Source organism: Poecilia reticulata, chromosome 13 (genome assembly GCF_904066995.2).
Source record: "Poecilia reticulata chromosome 13, P_reticulata-male-v2, whole genome shotgun sequence".
NCBI classification, from domain to species: domain Eukaryota; kingdom Metazoa; phylum Chordata; class Actinopteri; order Cyprinodontiformes; family Poeciliidae; genus Poecilia; species Poecilia reticulata.
Window position 1 is genome coordinate 10,278,064 of NC_088842.1, and position 22,924 is coordinate 10,300,987.

The window sequence follows — 22,924 nt, forward strand, 5'->3', positions numbered from 1 at the left end:
AGGAAACTGGATTTAGTAAGAACAAAAAATCCAGACAATTAAAATAAATAATACATGAACTTTTAGCTTTGTGTGTCCATCTCTAAAATTCATGATAATACTTAACTGCAATTAAAAATAAATGCTGTAATTGGTTGATGCCAAAAAATATCTCCTATTCTGGAGTCCAAACAATTCAAGCTTAAGACTCAAACATTATTCCAGAAGTTATGAACTTTTATGTTTTCTATGGCAAACTTTAGTCTGAGCTTCAAGTTCGTATTTGACAGAAGGGGGTTTCCTCCTTTGAAAACCTCCTACAAAGTTTCTTTCTGATTGTACAGTCATCCAAGAGTCTGATGTGGGTCACCTGAGGACATTTCAGGATTTTTGGAGACTTTCAGCACCTGCGTTCAAACTCGCTCACCTAGCCACATCTGGCACTTGTTTTGAATGCTCTCAAATTGTAGATCACTTTCTGTACAGTGAGATAGATGATTTAGAAGGTCTTCTCTTACTTTTGATTTTTACATTATTTTGGTATTCCAAATAAAGTAAAAAATATTTTAAAATTAAAGATTTATTTATCCAAATATGTAAAAAAACAAAAAACAAATGCTGCGATAGTCTTTTGTTGTTTTTAGATCTAAAAGTCCAGACAGAACAATTTGATCTTCAAGAAAAGCAGTTTCAAGATGAAATCTGCATTTTCTCTGCACTTCATACCAGAAATAACCTGTGATCTTTTAGCTTGTTGTCTTTTTATACAGATATCTTAATTTTATCGCAACAAAAGCATTTTTCCACACTGCTGCTTTTGTTTTGACATGGTAATATGCAGTACTTTTCACCCTAAGTCTTCAGGACGCGTGCAAACGTGTTGATCGAGTATACTGGACCAACATTTAAAAGTTTCCCTCTATTTTTTTTCCCGAAGCACAATCCCCCCTGACGACCGGTCACTAGCCTACGTTGGCTCCATAAGGTATAATAAGTTTATTTCCCACAAGTGTTATTTGTTTTAAAGATCAGCGCGCTAAGTATAGTGGATTTTTATCCACTTACCACGGCTGAAAGTGGCCGATCTGAGTCAGGTTTGGAATTTCTCAGCCGAGATCTTCAACACAAATGCGTGCATTCACACCGTAAACTGCTTATGAAGGGAGAAAAGTGCTAATGTTAACCTTGCCCTGCCGGTTTCCTTGCGAGGGAGAGACAAGTGTGGTGCAGCTGGCCAAGTGCTGCGGTGAACCTTGGAGTAAAGGCCTCAGTGTGTTTGCTGCCTCGTACACATGCAGCTGCGGGATGTGAGGTGTATCGTTATTTCCTCTCCGCTGCCTCTGACGGGGGCGATAGGGGGGGCAGTCGGCAGGCTGCAGGTTACAGGCCAAATGCTTTGATCTCGTTCCATCTCCAGGTCCTCGTGTGTGCCTCATACACATGCCACTCAGCTGGTTTTGGTCAGCTCTCTTGCAGCAGTTAATGTCATGTCATAACCGAAAATAGCTGCAGGGGGAAGAAGAAGAAAAAAAAAGACCTTTCCCATGTGGACGAGGGATAGCTCAGAACTTTTACTATCTTTTTAACTTTTCCCTCCTTTTTTTTTTTTTTACTTTGACTTTTAACTTTTCTCCCATCTACAGAAAATTAAAAAAAAAATTTTTTTGATATATTATCCATATTGAGAACTTTTTTTGTGCTTCTGAGGTGTGCTTGCACAAGCTGTAACGCTGGGCAGCCTTGGCCAGCGTTTACAGTAACAGGAGGGCTCAGTCATTCTTCTGCTAACATCTTGAGATGGCCCGCGATCTTTTAAAGTACCCCAGGGAGAGAGCAGAGGGAGTGAAGTGAGAGGGATGGATAGATGGAGGGTCAGAGATGCAGCCGAATGTATACACTAGGCTGTAATGAAGCAAGACATACGATATCAGGCTGTGGAGCGCTGCTGGAGCCATGCTTACCTAATGCTTTTAACACATTGAGCCATTTGACACTTTCTGGAGCCAGCGGGAGACAACGTGTGTCTAAGTTTCTGTTGATTTGTGTGTGTGTGTGTGTATGCGTGTGTGTGTGTGTGTGTGTGTGTGTGTGTGTGTGTGTGTGTGTGTGTGTGTGTGTGTGTGTGTGTGTGTATGCGTGTGTGTGTGTGTGCGTAGAGCGTTGGTACCAGTGTGAGAGAAAAAACAGAAAAATGAATATATGAACTAAAATACATACCACAAGGAGAAATTCTGTGCAAGTTTGCATTTTAATCGAGTGTCTAAACATTTTAAAATGATGTTTAGTATCTTCTAAAGTTATTGGTACTACTGATAAAGATTTGCACTTTTTTTGTAAAAATGAGCTTTGGGGAAAAAAAAAATATAATTTCACAATTGCAGTGTTGAAATTGAATAAGAAATAACATTAAAATCACATGTGAAGCAGCTTGTTCATGCGATAAGTCTTATTATGGAAGAGATGGATGTAAATAACTCTACGAGATATATTCATAATTTAGCAATGGCGCCAGCGCTCTATCAGCCATCAGAGGAGACGTCGGCGTCTTTTTCAAGCGTTGGAGCGACAAGCCCCTTATACATATGCAATGGTATATGCATGTGTAAAATAGTCAGCTATTTTACAGAAGAGTTATGGATTCAACACATTCAGATGACAGAACTTTTATGAAGTGTGCGATGCTGTGGGACCTTTGACCTGTGGAGCCAGCTGCACATTGCCTGGAAAAAACAAAACAAACCGTCATCCTCTCGCTACAGTCTTCTTCAATGTTTTTGCCAGTAGTAACTTCCGGCTTTTGATCACATGACCTGTATGATGTGAAAAAAATGTTTCCATTGCAGTTTTGAAAAATAGATCTATTTTGATATGACTGAAAAACCACCTCATCCTTGCGCAAAAACATAATTTTTTCAAAATTGGCGTGTTTCCATTAAGCAAATTGATTTTTGTGCTTTCAATTTGCGCAATTTTATAGTTAATTTTATAGCAGCTATTGTGTGCATTGACAGGATACACTAAGTCCTCCTCAAGTCCTGTCAATAATATTTCCAGTAGTTCTTTAGTATTGTTCTGACTGTAGAAAGCTGCAAATTTAGGCGAGCAGTTATTTTATTGTAGCGATTTTCTGACTTATAAACATCAATACAAATCTGTCTAAATTGAATGGCATGCTCTCTAGTCTTTCTAATTTTGACAAGTAGCTTAAAAAAGCCTCCTCTATGTCAGGTCAGTAGAGTTAACCTTTCATTCTCTCCTCAACTCACCAGGCTGTCACTTTCACTTTCGAGGAATATATCGTTTTCAGTCAGGGTGCAAAGGAAGTGCCTCGAGTTGAGGAACAGGCTGTTGAATTTATTAAGAGACACACTGTGCTCCTGTTTATTCTTTATAACTGAGAAATCCAGACAATTATTTTTCATGTATGATTACCATTGATAAGTAATCATGGTAATTCTTTGAAGGACAATGGGCAGTGACTACTTTGACACAGAAAGAGCAATAGAGCTGGATTACTATCTTCCCTTCAGACGTGAGCCGCTTCTCCACAGGTGTGGCTTTTACTGGTTCTGAACCAGTCCGCTCCAGACAGATTTGATTCCTGCGTGGTTGCTCCCGATTTTTCGTAACCACTTGATTGGTGGTGCAAACTGTGCCAAGCTGTATACCATTTGATGGTCAGCAGACTGCTTTCCTTGATTGGCCCATTTTATTTTATTTTTTTTTACATTATTACATGAGCAAATTCCCCCCCAAAAAATTTCAACTGCCACAGTAGAGCAGCAGACATGGAGTCTGCTATGAGAGAGCAGCTCAGCTAGACTTATAGTGTACGCATTAAGTCGAGCACAGGGGGGCACATGCCAAACACGCCGTCTATGGTTATGTGCATTGGCATTGCATGCTGTTGCGGCGTCTGGTCAATTTTTGCAGCTCGGCACAAATTGCACGCGCCGCCGTTCACTTAAACTAGATGATTTGGAAGGTGCTCTTGTAGAGCAAGTCCACCAGTACTGGCATTCATATGATCCCTCTATGACAGTTTATTACTGGAGGATACTGCACCAAGGTCAGTGACATGCGGTCAGGGGAGGCAGAGCCTCACCTGTCATCATGGAAAAATAATATATAATAATAAAATCATTTAGAAAGATATTTTCACCCTGTGGTTTGTACTATAAAGTACCTATTTTTCATTTAATTTAACCAAATCTGATATTTTTTCTTCTTCAAAATCACTGAATTTTCACATTTTCCCATTCAAATCCTTGGGAGCGAAGCCGGTGAGGCAGCAGCGAGCTGAGCCTCACCTGGGATTGCGCAACCTCTCGCTAACCGCACCGGTTGCCTCTCTATGAGAGCATGCTCCTCCTGTCCTGCCAGTAAAATGGTTAAAACATTTAATGTATGAACTGATTTTCCTTAATTTAGCTTATGTATTTAATGTACTGTGTTTTTATTGTCACCAACTGTGTGTGTAACGTGTTTCGTGTGCTGAGGAGTGATCAGAAACGGCAGAAAACAGATTCGAGGTGAGGCAGGCAGTTCTCTTGGGGGCGCTCATGTTAAGCACAGCACGAAATTAATAATATCTACATGTCTAAGTTTGATTGGGATAACGGAATTATTCTACGGCGGCGCGGCTAAGCATCACATGTCTTTTTGCCCTCCAAAATTGTACGCAGGCGCGAAATTTCCTTATGTAAACACAATAACATGCAGGGGGTCTAGATTTGTAAATCCGATTATAATTAAGTCGGTGCCTCACCATCTACAAACCTCGCCGCACGTCACTGACCAAGCTACATGTCAAGTATCAAAGCTTGCTTGGCTTGTGCAGGCAAAATTCAAACCTCTGAAAACATGACTATAACTCAGCTTTTAGTCTGAAGGAGCATAAAGACTAGGTTATAGTCGCGCAATGAGAAGTTTGCCATCTGGCATTACTGGACTTCATCATAACCACAACCTTGAGGTTCTTCATTGTCAAGTATTGCACAAATCACATCATCGGAACATCAACCACAGCTTCTGAGTGCTTGTGGCCCGCCCAAGTTTCTGCATATATTCACCCCCAAAATAGTGAGGAACACTCGATAACAAAAGATGCACGCAACTTGGGTAGAACCAAACCAGATATTAACTGGTTAGAGAGAGACTTGGACAATGGAGAAGGGGCTTGAAAGCCTGAGACTCAGACAGTAAGAGAAAACTTTAATGGACATAGAGTGGGGAAATTCTGTGTAACAAAGCTAAACATGGATGTGATGTGAAAGACAGAACCTCCAATAATTTTCCTCTTCACCTTTTCATAGAGCAGAGAAGACAGAAAATCAGATGAAAATTTAAGATATTTTGATACGAGTTTTAACAAAAATCTCATGAATCTGGATAACACTCAGAGTCTAATTCATTCAATAATTAAGGTAGCTAATCTTTTATCCCTTTAATTCCCACCAGTAAATGATAGTTTGCATCATTGTTCACACACACATTGGCCAATTTGAAATTATTATGTTTAAATACAGTAGAAAAGTTGCTTCTTTTTTTTTTTTTTTTTTTTTTTTTGCTTTTGGTACCAAAAACCCTCAAGGTGGTGTTTTATTAATCAATAACTATTTAACTCTATTAATAGAGAATGTAGCAGGCCTACCTGCTACATTCTACCTGCTAATTGTCTATTACTGAAGTGGTAGTGATGGCAGCAACTGAAAAGAGGCAAAACAGCAAGAGGAGATGAATCAGTCATTGGCAAAACATTTGGCAACTGGTTTTATTGCAGCCTAAAGGGATAAAACTCCACAGGATACTTGGGAATTCTACCAGACAAGACTGGAAAGAGATTTATTATTAGTGCAGAAAGATAATACAGAAAGAAGGAACACAAACAGCCGTAAAGATACATGAAGGCCAAAAGGTAAGATTTAGGGGAGAGAAACGGCAAACAAGAGTTGGGCTTCATCAAACTCAAATCCACTTTGGTCACTGACTTCTGTCTATCCATAATGGGCAGCTTTGTGGTCAGGGAGAAGGTGGCAGACATGACGTATAGTTCCTAGCAGAGGTCTGGGGGGGGGAAGCGGGTGAGACCCCTCAAACTCACAATGAGGTTATACAGACCAACTAAATATACACACAGCATAGCAGTCTAAACGGTGGTGCAAGACTCGAGATGATTAACCAAGATAACGAAAGCATTAACACGCACATATTTCTGTGACTTGAATGTACAGTCCTGCATCCTATATTCTAGAGGAGAAGAAACTCTGGGCACAGAACAGGTAACTTTGCTGAAAGTTATAACACTGTGGTAAATAAGTTAAAAAGTTGCCTTTACCCACCAACTTTCACCTTTTTTTCCTTTCTGAACCGCTCTGGGGTCTAGGTGTCAACGTACGGACACTGGCTCACGGCATGCAAACCATCCCAGGCATATACAGACGTACTGTCAGCTCCTCAAACAAAGGGGACGTTTGCACACACTGAAAACCAAAGCCAATCCATTAACGCTCCGGCTGCTGAAGAAGTGCCCTTGCTGCCCCCCCGTCCCTGTCCTCCCTTCCTCCTCCTCACTTGCTCTGCGTTTCTCCACATATGTTTACCATTAAGACTGGCAGGTGTTGTGAGCCTGCCCCTTCACTCTATTGTTGCCCTGCAGCCGAAACCAATACGGGGGACGCTTGCAAAGAGGTTATGTTAACAAAAAATTAGCCCCGAGGCAAGGACAGGTTATGGCCCCTGTTACTTTTTCCAGTTTCGGCTCTCAATCATAGCAGCCCAACTGTTAAGTGTCAAACTCCTATACAGTGCACTCTAAAAGGGTAGATATGCAAAGAAACTGAGGTGACTTAAGATTAATTTATTACGTTTTCTTAATCAGAGGGGCATAACTAAAAATTTCAACCTTAATGTATCTGGGAAAGGTTTGCTAAAACACTTCTCAGATGTTTTGGAGTCTGAAAGACGTGAAAGAGTTATGCATAGATTGAGAATTAGGATGTAAACGTTTAGAAAATATAATCAAAAAGTTTGCATGTGTGTCAAATGTTTTGTGTTGCCCATACATATTTTCTTAAAACAACCTAAAACAGAACTCTGGTCTTAATGGTGGGGGTTTAGGGGGATGTGGGGTTGGGCAGAACTGAAGCTTAGTCCAGGGAAAGGGTTAATGACACATGTCTGGACTAATGGCTCCCCGTGGAGCTATCTGCTGATTCAGCCCCATTACTTCACAAGCATTAAATATGTCTGCCCTGACCTCTCGCTGCTCCACACCCCCCAGCCCTAATGCAAGTCAACAGCCTGCTAATCAGAAGTGGGGCATGAGCTTTCCAGACTTTTTGTGCTTTTCCAGCCCTTCATCTTGGACACTCCGCACACAGAGCAGCAAGCATCAAGGAAAAACCTTTAACTACCATTAGTGTTAATGGGTCAAGCTCGGTCCGTGACCCTGTTGAAAAGCTACATGTTACGCAATAACATCACTATCGGGCTTTTGTTTAAAAGACGAACGTAGGAATCTTTGATAGGAGGTTAACAGCTAATCAAAATATTTTGTAATGGCTACGATAAAAGTGATAATAAAAAGCACTTAAAAATCAATGATTGATGTTTATTCAGCATACATGGCCTGACTATGAGTGCGCATCACTACGGACAAGGCCCTACAATCACAAACACTCTTAAAACTAAAAACCAACAAAAAGCAACTTAGAGATTGCTAAAGCTGCAGTAAGTAAATTTTCTAAAAATATATTTTTTTATTTGTTAGAACTATCACCATGTTGTAATAGTATAATGTGAGAGATAATCTGTGAATAAAACTGTGCTCCTACTGCCATGTGTAGAAATACACCACTTAATTAGAAACAACCAATCAGAGCCAGGATGAGGGTCTTAGCACCGTCAATCATGCTTGTGTACACGCTGCCGATAGTTTCTCACATCTAAGTTTTCTCTAATTTAGTTTTTGACACCTGAAGTCTTCTTTCCTCACTAAAGGCTCCCACATATTCGGGCTTATTTCGCTCCGCGGACATGCCCTGAGTGCGCCCCCGCATCATGTCTACTACAGCAGACTTAAATGGAAGGCAATGGGATTTCGCTCAGTTTGTGCTGAATAGGTGTTATGAACAACACCTATCCTGCAGTCTTTGGACGCATTTACACAAAGTTAGTTTTCTGTAAAAGCGTAACATTTTTGTTCCTGCACTTTTTGGAACCAAGGCTGCGTTTACACAAGAATGCTTCGTGGAAACTGCCTGTCTTTTTGAATGTTGATTGGTAAAAAAATTTCATGTTAGGCGCCACCCCCAAGTCACCTTGAGTCAGCTGTAGTAGTCATGCCAGGCCACTAAACTACACTGTGATTTTATCATGTCATTAAACACACATATGCCTCTGACCCTCAGCATCCACCTCATTGTAAACACAGTCACCCGTCTTCATCTCCCATGAACAAAGTACTCATGTAACACATATATCTCTTATCAGAAAGGTAAGCAGCACATTGTTTTTGTGTTTATCGGTCCGTGCACATGTGAACACGTAGAATAAACCCTACAGCCGTGTGTTCTGCGTACGTGTGCGTTCACACCTGCAGAGTACTTCACACCTCCGCGGGGAGGTGTTCACTGAAAACTTTCACTCTGAGACTTGGTTTCAAAAAGTGCCGATGTGAGACTCTGGTCATTGGTGTCGTGTCAACTAGAGTCTGGATCGCAACAAAAATGTTACTGGAGAGCAGCTCCATATAAATGGGGCTCAAGTCTCCATGTGGTCTTTTATTTGGAGCGGATTGTGTACTTGGTCACTTGAATCACTCTGGAACTATTTATGTAATTTCTTTGGAATGAGTTTTTAAACAGGGATATGACTGAAAGCTGAACTCCCCCATTGCCCAATGTTGGTCTTTCCCTTTTGATAAAGATGGCTTCCTTTATCGTTCTTTCAAACCACAGGATGGACGCTACATTTGTCATTACTACAAATAACGATACAATTTTGATTCAATTCCATTTAAATCAATTTGAGTCAATTAAGTCTACTGTCAAAACTATGCAATATTGTTCACCTGTTTGATAAAATTTCATGTTTAAGTGCATTTTTAAAAAATCAGTTGACTTAAAAGTGTTATTGATAACCTCTCGGTGAAAAAAAAAAAAATAAGATGTGGAGCTTTAATAAATTCACATCAAAAGATTAAGACTTAAGTCATTTTTTATTTACATTAAAACTGTTTAATGTCTCAAACAAAACATTTTAACAGAACTTAACCACTTAACCTAGTCTTCAAAATCCAAATGCAGTTCAATCCTCCTGCATCCTCATGATCAATATGTTTGATGCAATTACATCACAGCAAAACAATCATTTAATTGTATTGATATGGATCTATGTATTTGTACACCCCTAGTATCTACACACTACGATAAAATGTTCATTCTTTCTTTTTGTTTGCATTTGTCAAAGTCTGTTTTTGTTTGGAAATCCATTCATTGTAAATTTTAATTAAAGTTTTAAATCCCCGTTGCCAAAAACGACATCCAACTTTATTTTGTCTAAACGGTAGTTCACTGTTTATTTTTCTTGGGGAATTTTGAATTCAATTTTTTTTTTTTTTTGCTTACAAAAAAGTGATCATTTATCTTATTAGTGTATTGCAAATTCTGCTCCCTAAAGCACCCCATATTTCAAACCTAGTCTATCTCTTATCTGTTCATTTAACTCTGTGCTAGAGAGCTAGTGGGAGTCGTCCTAGTCCAGGGTTAACAGTCTTACATAAATCAGAACAGATGGCAGACTGGAAAGCCAGCTGGCTTTAGTTTCCCCATGTGTCTGTATGCAGAGCAGGCCCTGGCAGCGCAGGTATAGAGAATAACTCTCTGAATATCATAAACACAACATGTCTAAAGTGTTATGGACAAGAGAGCTATATAAGCAAGCCAGTATTTAGCTACACAAGTGTGCATTTTCCTGAAAAGAAACAAAATGGTAAAATTGAGATTGATGGTAAAGTGCTCAACAACATTTTTGACAAACCCAGGAGGTTATTTTGGAAGGGGACTCATCAGTCTCTCAGCAGATTAGGAGTCCTTGTAAACGTCAGTTTGGACTGACCCCCTTTGTGGGGGATGGGTTGACTTTTGGGATAAGGACAAGCTGGGCTTGCGTCCAACTTTGGAGAGACGCGAGTGTGGAAACTGCTCCAATTCAGAGCTGGCTTTCAGTACAATACACCAAAAGTAGCAGGTCTTTTTTTCTCTCTCTTTTATAATGGTAAATCAGTTAAACAAGCCAATCCCAAAGAAATGTGCTTACACATTTCAATGTGGTTCTGTGGACAACACCAAACAGGAGTTATGATCATAAATCTCCTCTATGTCCCAAGGGACAAATATGTAAACTACAACAGTGTGAAGGACTGCCTCAACTATTGATCAGGCATGCTTTATTAGATCACAACGTCTAAGATGCTAAACTCTCTGAATCTAGTACACTGACACGATGTCAGAATATTTTTGGGGAAAATCATATGGTTGTTATGGTAGATAAATGTAGAGAGTATGTTTTTTTTTTAATCTAATGTTAAGAGCACTCTGGTTGTAATGTATTATTGCCACCACAAGGTGGTAGTGAGGCACCAAGTTGATCTTAAACTACCATGAAGCAGCTGAAGAAGAAGACCATTTTTTGTAACTGCTAGTGGTAGGTATTAAAATTGAAATCTGGGTACCATTTGAACTAAGACGTCACTTTAAAAATATATCTACATTCACAGTTTTGAGTCAGGTGAAGATTGAATTTTTTTGTAAAGTAATCATATTTTAATGTAATTTTTTTGGTGTGTAAATAAAAGGCCAAATAAAAACCAATGAGGTGTCTGAATGGCTTCACCATGTTCGGATAATTAAAAGTGAACTTAAACTGCTACCAGCCAGTCTGAGAGGGCCTTTTGCTGAAATGCACATCCTGGGGAATCTAGAGATTTATTTTGCACTTACAATGGAAATAAGACCATCCATAAAAGTTAATGATCCACTCAAAACAACAACCTACCGGTAATAACTTTCTTATTTGAAAAATACAACCTCTTCTATTTTAAAGAAAAGCATTTTTTTTTTTGGTACAATGCATTTTCAATCAACAATATGCATTACCTGACTCTGCAACAAGAACCCTCCAAAAAATATAAGTGAGGGAAATGTAAGTAGGTCTGCAAATCTCTTTATTGAAATACTCACTTGGCTCAACTAGAGAGATACAGAGGCCGGGCCTCAGATGGGTGCAGAGTGGTATAAGTTGGAGCTTTGGCAGAGTGAGGGGAAACAGAGAGGAGGGGGCTGGGCTGGGCTGAGGAAGGGTAGTGGGGAGGTGGTGTGGGGGGGAGCAAGACAAACTAGAAGATACTAGGATTGAGAGAGAAAAAGAGAGAGAGCGTAATGACCTACACATGGTTTCATGCAAGAGCCTTAACATAGTAACCACAGACACATGCTGGGGCCTCCTGGGACTCATCAGCAGGACACAGCTGTGAGTTGGACAGCAGAATTCTATTAGCACATATGCACTTGCATACACACATATATGCACACACACACAAAAGTGTGCACATGCACATACGTACACACTTTAACAGGTAATTTGGCCTTTTAAATGTGTTTTGGCATGCTGCAAAAGAGCCTACATCACTGAAATAGAAACGTACGATGACAAATCTACTATAGGGATACAGAAAAAGGTCATCAATAATGTTTTTAAATTTTTCAATTAAAACAGCAACTCTATATGTACGATGAGACCAATAAGCAGAAGCGCCACATTAAAGCTAACATCACGTGCAAACTGCAATAAAAGTTCAGTGGAGTAGAACACTACTCAGGGCACATTAAGTAGTCAAGTAGTTCTGTGCATATATTTTTTTCAACTTTTTAATATAACTTTTTGGCTTTTAGAAAATTAACAAAATTATCTGTAAAGGAACTATGGAAGAGAGTTTGGTAAGACATCTTATTTGTAAGTGCAGACTATGGACGAGGATGTTGCTAGGTGGTGGAAAGGCCACTTTTAAGGTATCTGGTCCGCCTGTACAAGTTAAATTATTGAATAAATAGACATAAGAGATCAACAACAAATATATTTATTGTTTTTAATCTGTAATTTAGGTTATTTTCAGGAATACCTAAAGATATAAGCAAATTCTTTGAAAAAAAAAACAACTTATTTTGAAATGTGGACTATGAATGCTGACATTACTGTTGGGGACATCTGTGCTAGCTGCAACGGGTTTTACATTGAGATGGTATTTATTCTTAAATATCTTCAGTCACAGGCTAGCTCCTTTTAGCACAACAACAGTCTTTTCCAGAGTCCCATCAGATTGATTTTAGAAGCGAAATTAACCCCGACAGGGCCAAGAAAAGTGACTTTGTTGTCTAACGTTGTTTGCAGAAGTCGCCTGTGCCACAGACTCATGGGCGTACCAGAAACATAATACAAAGGTTCCGCTTTGAACTTTAGTATGTAAAAAACAAAAATGAAACTAATTATATTAACATTTTGAACGTTAATTAATCAAAATGAACATGTTATTAAGATCACGGCCCCATATATGTGGCTTCTCAACATTGTTCAGCTGATATGTCACAAGCCAAATCTGCTGAGCAGGTCGTATTAGGAGCGTTGATGGAGCCTATTTTCAGGGTTTAAGCCCTGTCAGCATAATTCCTGTTAATATTTTTTTTTCTGCATTAGGTTTGTCTGTGAACAGATGCTTCTGCTGTAGTATTTAAGACAGATTAAACAGCAATAAGGGGAAATATTTTTATGTAGTTTTAAAGATAAAAGTGCTAATAAAATCCTTATGAGCATCAAAGATCACAAGTAAGGATTATTTTGAACAGGGTGTGGTCTGGGACAGTGAGTTTTTTTTCCAGAGCGTGACTTTTCTTTTTTTTTTTCCAGAACTGCCTGTACCCAGTGTAGGAACCATGCTGTAAAATGTCCCATGTCCATCACGGGATCACATTACCAGTACATGTGTGTTGTGTGTACTGAGCTTCCCTCTGCATTTCTTTTGAACGTTTCCCATGTCGTGAATTTTTTAACCACGATTTCTTGATTCTATTTGCGAATTTCTCCAATAATTATTCAATTTCAATAGAAAAAGCAATGGGATCACCTAAATACATTTATTTTTACCATATATAAATCCGAGCTACTTCTTTGTATTATGCAATAAGGACTCAGTGCCAAAGAAAAAAAAACTTCAGATGAATTTGTATTATATAGAAGACTAGTCAATTTTAGTTAATGAGACCAAGATAATATATTGGCATAAAGACAAGTAAATGTAGAAATAAAAACACTTCATATCATATGAGGGGAGAGGACTATTATACTTTTTGTGGATGGAAAAAAGTTTCGTAAATTATAAGAGGAACTGTTGAATAAGCTAATAAACTGCAAGATACTGAACTTCATTAAAGCTGGCAGAAAGGAGAGGGAACCCTTATTTGCTCCTTTAGTTCGTCAGCAAGCATCACTCCTACTGTTTACATTTATCAAACATTTTATCCTCGTCTTTCTCCCTTTCTCCTGCTCTTTCTCTACAAGTGTGACATGTTTGTCTAGCTAGTGGAGGTAGTGATTTAGCACTGCTAAGAATGATGACTCTGCCAGAGGGGCTGGCAGGGTACTGTCTCACTGTCATACTCTTACTCTGACCGGTTGGGGGAGGGATGGACGGAGGGAGGGATTAAGAAATAAAGAGGAAAAAAGCTAGAGAGACCAGGGCAAAATGAGCGAGGGAGAGTTGAGGGAAAGAGAAAGCACCGTTTTTTATGGAGACCAATTCTCCAAGCCTCGAAGACTAGGCCAACTTTAAAGGATATATTGGACAGTTCCACACTACCCCACCCCCATCCCTCCAACTGCTCTCTTTTCTCAGCTCTCTTTATGCTCCCCTTCTTTTTGGTTTCCAACAAGGCGAGCCTGTAGCCGAACTCTAGAGAGGTGTAAAAGTAATACCATGTCAACAAGTGCCTCCTACTCTAACTCACTTTATACAGACAGGCACCTTCTCATATATACACACACATACACACACACACACACACACACACAAACCCCCAAAAATTTGCAAAAATAAAAACTGGAAAAAAAATAAATAAATTAAAATGGGGTCAATCGTCTGCGAGGTGGACTTTAGGATACACTCTTCGGCAGAGAGTGCCAGAATGAAATCTGAAAGCACAAATAAAAGCAAAGCCTGTTCTACACAAAGGCTCTAGAACACAAAGGAGAACACAAATACTGTTGGGGAAGCTAACGAGCTCTTTACGATGATAGATTAAGTCTGCATACAAGTATTGCATCAAAAAGGCTCTCACTATTCCCACATTGGAGCCCGAGCTTCAACGGGGCTGCAAACATTTTTTGGGGAAAATGTTTTTAAAGGAGTCGGTATAATTCCCATGACAACAAGGGCAAATGGTGGAGGAGGAGAAATCTGAGAGGTGAGAGTGACCCCAGTTGCTCTTTTCAGGACTTTGCCTACCCGTTCACAATGTACGGAGGGGAGCTTTCTGTTCTAACTGCAGCGGGAGAACAGAGGGGAAGAGTGTGGAGAGCAAGAAATAGCATGCAAAAACACAGTTTTGAAAAGGGAGGGAAGGAAAAGCAGGGGAGAGAGAGAGACAGAAGGGAGAGGGAGAGATGTAGCCCTACCCAGTTGCCCAGTTGCCTGGGGAGAAAACTGCTCTGCTGCTGACTCAGGACTCTCTTTGTTTGACAATGCTCCCTTGCTCTTGCTCTCACTCTGAAACACTCTCTCTCCAAAAGTTCCCAGTTTTCCCCCTTCCCTCAAACGCTCAGTCACCATCATTTCTAATGTGTGCACACTCTTGCATTGTGAGACCCCTGCCAATATTTTCACTTTTCAACTTTTCTCCTCTGTAGCTCTCCCCTTGTTTGTTTTTCTAACCCTATTTCTGCGTGTGTGCCGGTCTCTCAGACTTAGCTGTACTGCACTAAATAACCCCCACCCCCTTTTTTTTGTGATGAAAACAGATAAAGACTTACACTCTAATAAATGTTCAACTATTTGTTTGTTCTTTACTTTTTCTATACACTGTTGACAGTAGCTCGTGATCAGGGACAAAACCTTATGTTTAGTTATTTTCCATTAATACTAATTTCCAGGCGCTGGATTGCTCTCCAGTAATGCAGGGGGGAAACTCTTAGATCCATGGATTTCAAACTGTGTTACAAGCACCCAAACACCCAAAAAGATGAGTAAACAGGTACTATTCAGAAGGGAAGTCCAGTGGAGAGCATTTTCCACCTCCCTTCAGTATGGGCTTTAACCTACTGAGTTTGATTTCTCCAGTTGAGCTTCAACTGGAGAAATCAACGGACAGAAGGAGGAGTTGTTAATCAACCGACATCGATTTTCTGCATTGGTTTATAATTAGGGGCATGCCATAACAATGCATAAAGAGAGCAGTAATGACTTGCGAAACCAGTCAGTACTGCCTCCATGCAATGCATGGCAGGCACCTATTGTTCTACACCTAATAGAACGCCTCTTTATTGTAGTCTGCCATACACGGCAATGTCAGCGGAAGAAGTGAACAAAGCCGTTCAGTCTGTTTTGGCCACGTTTCCAAATATTGGATGAACATTAACTGACATCTCATTCTGCTCAGCACTTCTCTCTTCAAAGTGGGGAATGGTTGCTTACAGTTTGGGCAATTTCTGGTAAGCTTCTCAGAATAGAACTGGTGCATTAGAGAATTGAAACTCCTCGCCTCCAGCTAGCAGTAACTGAGCGTACATCAAACCTACCACATCGTGTTAACTTAATAAGACATTTACAGTTAGCAATACAAGCTAAGTGCAGTGTACACGCACAAACCACTTTTCTTAAGTACACCCATTCAACTGGTTGTTGATACAAATAGTGAATTAGCCAATCACATGGAAACAACTTATTTAACTTCTAGAACTTGTTGAGATGACTTGCTTGAGTTCAAGCCGAGCATCAGAATGGGGGACAAAAGGAGGTGTCAATGGACTTGAATGTAGCATGGATGTTGGTCACAGATAGGCTGGTTCTACTGGGATTTCCACTCACAGCCATATCCCTCAGTTCCATATGAAATCATTTTAAAACAGAGGATATATGGAGTGAGCGGCAGCTGTGTGAAAGAAAATGCCTTGCTCACGTCAGATTTCAGAAGGCAATAGGTAACATATCCAGGATTTTCAGGTCAGGGTTGGTAAGAAAGCTTTGACTTCCCTTGTCTGAAGTTTGACTTCAGATGGCCCACAAACTTATATTTCTAACTTGGATAATGGAACTGTTGTACTTCACACATGCAGTGGAAATTAATGTACAGTGTGTGAATTTTTTTATGACTTAATGCAAGAAAAGGAAGAAGTCAAACTCCTGTAGTACTGTTTCAGCTGTTATAACTTGTAAAGAAAGTAGTAGTGTTTCCAGGTTGGTGATGTTAACTATGCACAAAAAGCAAAATTATGACCGTAACGCTCGTAGCTATAAAGAGAGTAAAGAGTTCTACTCAATCTCAGATAAGATACTGTTAATTAGCCACAAGAACGGGAGTTAAAGATTATATAAATTATAAAATTGTAATTAAATAGGGAGTGGGTGACAAGGAAGGAGAACAAAATAAGTGTTGGAGATTCCAACAAAACATGGATTCGTTCCAATGCTGAGGAAGGCCTAAAAGGAAACCCTGGACTCACCCAGAAAAAGGGAGGTAAAGAGGCCCCTGAGGAAGGAAAAAAGTTAAAGGAGCCAAGAGGGGGAACACTGATAAGCTCAACAAACCCAAAGGGAGGAGGGATACAAGAGCAGAATGAGAAAAAAAGAGACAGATAAGAATGGATTTACAATTATCTTTCAAAGGCAGTTTAATCTTAAAAACGACAACATATGCTTCTCACAGCAAAAAGGAGGCCATTAGAAGGAAAATGATGTAGTTCAATCACAGATTAAGGTTCATACAGAGTAGATGTTCAGATACTCCTATGCAATATTAATATAACAAACTGACTGTGATTTCAATATTTATTGATTGATATTAAGTTTATTTAATCAGGGACGAGACATAAAACAGTGTCATATTTAAAAGAAACAGTTATCCTTCCTACGGTTGCTGTAGCCAAGTGTTGATTTGTAGGCCTGATCCTTGGTTGGGTTTTTGGAAAAATAACTTTTGCAACTAATAATACAAGGAAACCTATTTAAAACTAACATAATTTTTTCACATGATGTAAAACTTCTAACCCAAGTCAATTGTTTGATTACTGGTGGTGAGCCATTTTAAATCTGGGGTTATTTAAATGAGAAAGATAATTATCAAAATGATGCTTTGCATCTTACTGAATACCAATTTCTGTTTACAGCCCTCCTTGTTATGACCTGATGCTAGCAGCTTTGAAATAATTTGACTAATCACCTGTGGGACAAGGCTAACACATTTACATTTGCAATATATTGCACAGCCGCAATACGCTTTGGTGTATCACGTATTGTGCAGGTGCATTCTGGTTGTCAATAGTTCAGTAACATCTATAGCCAGTTGGATGGACTCTCATTGCCGTTGGTAGTATTGTTGTGGTACTCAAAGCCAGTGGTGTACCTGTACCACTGAACATGTGACACCCCTTTATATCAGTCTTGAGATTGCATCTTCCAAGTCTTGGTCCTGACTCGGTTCAGCTACATTTTCATTCAGTCTTTAATTAGTCTCAGACATGAGACCAACTGGATATGCTCCACTCACTCTGCCTGCAGTTTACATCTAGTAGGATCTTTGGAGTTGTCTGCTTTGGTCCATTTGTGACCAAAGCAGATTTATCTGGACAAATGGGATGTACATGCGGGTCAGTTTACTTGTATGTTTCTATTCACCTAAATCTAGTGGCAGTGCAACTAACTGTAAAAATCACAACAGCCAGTCAGGAGTGCTGCTATAAGTTTGCTTCCTAATGAGCTGTCAATGGCAGCTTGTTGTCAAACATTTGCTCAAGCTAGTTAGGATGGCCACAGATGACGGTGGATAAATGGTTTTCCTCTAATGGCCTCCACCAATAGCACATTCAGCGGTGCGTGCATGAGGATGATTGACAGCGTGAAGACAATCCTCCTGACTTAAAATCTTCTGATCTGTCTTACTTACTAATTTATTAATAACTGTGGGGAACAGATGAAATTTAGTAGAACAACTGGGCAGAATGTGCTCAGGATCTGGATCACAGCAGCTCAGTTACATCAAGAAAAGGCAGAGAGAAAAGCAGTAATGACTAAGTACAGCAAGACATGAGTCTGCAGCCTCATCCTGATTAACGCAGGCTCCGCAAGGTAAGTCAAAGGCTGATTATTTCTGTGATCTGTCGGGCAAACACATAGATGGCAAAAGAAAGTTATGCTTTCTTGATTCTTTTGTGCCAATGCCCCCAATGAGTGACTTTGGAGCTTAGGGGAACATCCTGAAGTCTGCTTAAACTTAACTAAGCAAGGAGCTATATGTTGTACGGACACCTTACGACAAATATAAAAACCACAAATAAAGAAAAGCAGGAAGGTACACAAATAAACATGATTTCTGCTCGGTAGCTCAAATCAGTTATGTATGCGTACATCAGCGTCCAGTAGAGAGAAGAGAGGAAAAACAAGTGCATAGGAAAGATGAGGAAGGAGAGAAGAGAGAGAAGCAAGAGGGTGCTTGCCTGGCACAATGAGTCCTACTTGTTAGCCAGTGGCAGTGTCAGGGATTGTGACAGGGTCCAGACGCTAGACACCAGCTGCAGCGCCTCGTAAATAGACTGCTGTCTCGCAGGGACATTTGCACAGCAATGGCTACACACACGCATGCACACTCACACGCGCAGGCATGTGGGCACTTGCATATACTATGGCAAGCGTTCAGACAGACACTGACTGATTGTGTCTCCCAAATCTTGTAGAGACGGACAGTGAAGCTCTTTGTATCTTTTAGGTTGTAAAATCGCTCATAAAAAGAAAAAGTAGTCCACAAAGCAGAAGGATTTTAGGTGCAGAAAAACTTTAAGGATAATTATAAAAGATCTACTAATTTGAAGAAAAAAAAATTACAAAAAAAAAATAAACAAAAAGAAAAAACAATAACAACACACGAAAACACAAAATTAAATGAAAAAAAGGCGTTAACCCAACAAACCTAATGTTAATGAGGATCCTACATCTGCCCTTGAGCACAAGTGACTAGAAACAAAGTTAGCGCAGCAGAGGCTGAGAGAAAAACTAGGCTGGACTGGGGGTGAAGGGGTTAAATAAGAGGGACAGATCCTGCTGAGCCAGCAGCAATATGTTAAAGTGCAAGGTTTCATTGTTGCAGATACAGAACAAAACTCCTTCCCATTAGTCACACTAGGCATAGGCAAGTGAAAAGACTCTTCACACTTTTGCAGGACCACTAACCACCAAGTTAAAAACCCTTGTAATTAGTTAACAGCTTCTTTGATTGTTTGCAGATTTTCAACACTAAATGACATTGTAGCGTTGTACACTAAAGTGGCCCAATGTGAATTCATACGCAAAGGTCAACAAGTCTGAATTCATGCTTCTCTGATCGAGCGAACATGAAGGGGGATTTTATTTTCAAGTCTTTCTCCATTTTTCTATCCTTCTTCATCTCCTTGTGCAAGCCTCCCACACCGCGCTACACTAGCCGTTATCTCTAGAGCTCAGGGAGGAGAAGAGGCAAGCGTACCCTCACTCCCGTCAAAGCAGAGCTGAAACACATGCATCATAATTATCATCATTCCCGCACGTTATCCCCGCATAGCTTCACTGGAAGCAACTGCGAAGCAAGCAGTGGAACAAAAAAAACCAAACAAAAACAAAACAACAACAACGGAACAAACCAACCGCGTAAAAACAAAAGCATGATGGGAGGAGATACAGTGGATCTCTAAAGTGAACACACCACTGTTAAAATGTCTGATTTTTACGCCGAAAACCTAAAGATCTGAACATGAAGAAAATCTTTTTTTCACATCTAATGTGACATACATCTTGGAAAATTCATCTGAGGAGGAAAAAATGCATTAGGGAAAAAATAAGAAGTTAGGTTCCAGTTGTAACTTGCTAATCTGCTAGAGTGAGCCTGTGTGACATCGACCATGGGAACTCGCCCAGTGCAGCCAAGAGTTTTGCGACCTCCTCGATTGTACGAGGGACCATTCGAATAACGGTCCCAGCCAGAGGGTGGCGCCAAACACAAAGCCGACAGATCAAGAGTAAAAGAAGAAAAACAACAAAGTGTGTTTTAAAGTATAACAACAATGAGGAGCGATATGCTGTTTCCTCGGCACATTGTGGATAATTTATCTATAAAGGACACTGATATAAAAACATTACTGATATTCTGGTCAGAAATTATTTCTGCCTTTTGTGTCAGTTATCTTCTAAGAGCCTGTGTTGAAAATTGTGTATTTTTTGAGTGGAACAAGATTGTTTTGCTGAGCTAAATATAGTATGAATAGAGGCAGGTGCTTGTCCGGGGACCGAGCAATATATGGAGAGGTTTGTCAAGACCTTAGGTGTGAAAACCTTTCAAGGAATACTATGGTGAAGCATCTTTTGATTCAAATGCAGGGTAATAGATGTCCACATCTTGGGTTGAATGCATTTGCTCACTCTACTTGGCAGAAGTTTACCAAATCTAGCAGAAGGGATCTCGACCACAGCCCTCTTCAGGTAACCCCACAGACTTCCTGTGGGATTTAGTTTGGACTGCTGTCTGTTATTCCAAAAACTATTTCTTTCTGGTGAAGCCACTCTATTTTTAATTTGGGTGTATATTTGTACCTAGAGATACACACACACACACACACACACACACACACACACACACACACACACACACACACACACACACACACACACACACACACACACACACACACACACACACACACACACACACACACACACACACACACACACAAAAATGCTGTCATTTTTTTTATCCTCACCTTTCTAAAGTCTTGAATCAAAATGTTTAGGTTTTTTGATTCACCTTGACAAAAAACACAGTTCCGTCCAAAAAAAACAAACAAAAAAAACATCCCAAGATCACAATGCTGCCACTACCATATTTTATTGTGATTGTGGTGTTCTTTAGTGACTAAAATGTTCTTTATTTATTTATACAATATTGTGTTTGTGCTCAACATGCCTTCTGGAATTGTGACCCAAAGATTTAAAACTGGGTTTCTTTAGATGTCAGCATTTTTTTCTACAAGTGAAATTAAAACTGGGTGATTTCTTTAAAAGAAAACAGTCTTATCCTCACACCCTGCTCCTTTATCTAGACATATGGAGAACACAGGAGAATGCTGTCACGTGTAGAAAACAACCGGTTCTTGGCAGAGTTTTGGAGCTCGTGAAGTGTTGCTGTCGGGTTTTTTGGCAGCCCACTTGATTAGTTTTAGTCTTGTCTAATGTTTTCAGTGTTACTCCATATTTTTTTTCCATTACAGATATTGCTACTAAAGCATGTTGGTCAAATTGAATAATTACTTAAACCTAAATCATTGTGTTTAATTGATTTAGGCTTACCTGTATACCACTGAAACAAATAAAACACAAAATACATTTATTTTGTACATCCCCTCCGCCCCCAATTATATCTGATAAGACGTCAGATTTGTTCTACATTTATTGCAACTCTTGATCTTTAATTTAGGGGTTTTTTTGGTTGCAAAAAAAAGTTTTTACATTTAAAAAAATTACTTTTATCATAGTAAAATATAAATTTGAGATTCTGAATACCAAGCGTAACTGCTCACAGAAGAGGCACATGTGTTCGCTTAGACCTCTCTCTTGCTAATATATTTCAGTTCTCTGAAGAAAAAAACCCCCCCAAACAACAGACATTTGATCCTTATTAAATCAAAATGGAGCATGAAATGCCTGATGATCAGGGCACAAAGAGACCCGGCATTGTTTGTTTGTTTTGATTACTGCAATCCGACGCAGCGGTACGCTGACATCTCCACGTTAACTCGGCGAAGCTCTGAACGTCCCGTGAGGCAGGTGGTAATGTTTTTGCTGGCCAAACGTTTGGCAATAACAAAACAACAATTACCATTCATCATTCTCTCATTTCCCCTCTCATTACTGCAGTTACCATCAGCACCAGGTAACGAGGATATGTGGCGTGCAGCCTAATGTGATTTACAGTGATGAATGATGTATAGAAAAGCATGAGGCCAGTAATGAGCCGTACAATATAAACCATACAGCACTGGAAAAGTGGTGTGTGCCACAATTTTTATTATTTATTTATTAATTCTTTTTTTTTTTGTTCAATGGTAGAGGGTTTCGCTGAATGTAAAGCATATAAGTTGAATATTATTAAGCAAAACATTTAACAATTAAGCAAAACAACAAATTGAAGTATATTAGAAAAACTGAAATTATATGAAAAGTGTACACTTATTTTTAAAAACAAAATTTTATCCTAATAAAAATTTGAAGAGTGTATGAATGGATGTGTATTCAGTCCCCGTTTATCCTGATACCCCTAAATAAAAGAGCCCTCCTGTATGTGATTCAGTTTCAGTGTGAATCCAGCTGTTCTCCAAAGGCCTCAACGGTTTGCAGAGAAGTTTAAACATGCGCGATAGAGCGGTATATCATGTTGCGGGGATGTTTTTTTCCTCAGCATGAACAGGAAAGCTAATCAAGAGTTAATGTTTTGATGGATGGCGCTCAATTCAGGACGTTCTTTGGAAAAACTTGCCAAGAAGCTGCAGACGTTTTGAAACCGAAGTGGAGGTTCACCTTCCAGCAGAACAATGACCCTAAACATACAGCCTGACCTGTAAACAGAACTGTTTGAATCAGATTTTATTCAGGCATTACAAT

The 22,924-nt window shown here is 39.6% G+C and overlaps 1 protein-coding gene across 1 annotated transcript in view; it reads right to left on the reverse strand.

Annotated features, from left to right (window-relative positions):
- ift80 (intraflagellar transport 80 homolog (Chlamydomonas)) overlaps positions 1 to 22,924 on the reverse strand; it is a 53,845-nt gene that overhangs the window by 17,097 nt on the left and 13,824 nt on the right. The window lies entirely within an intron of this gene.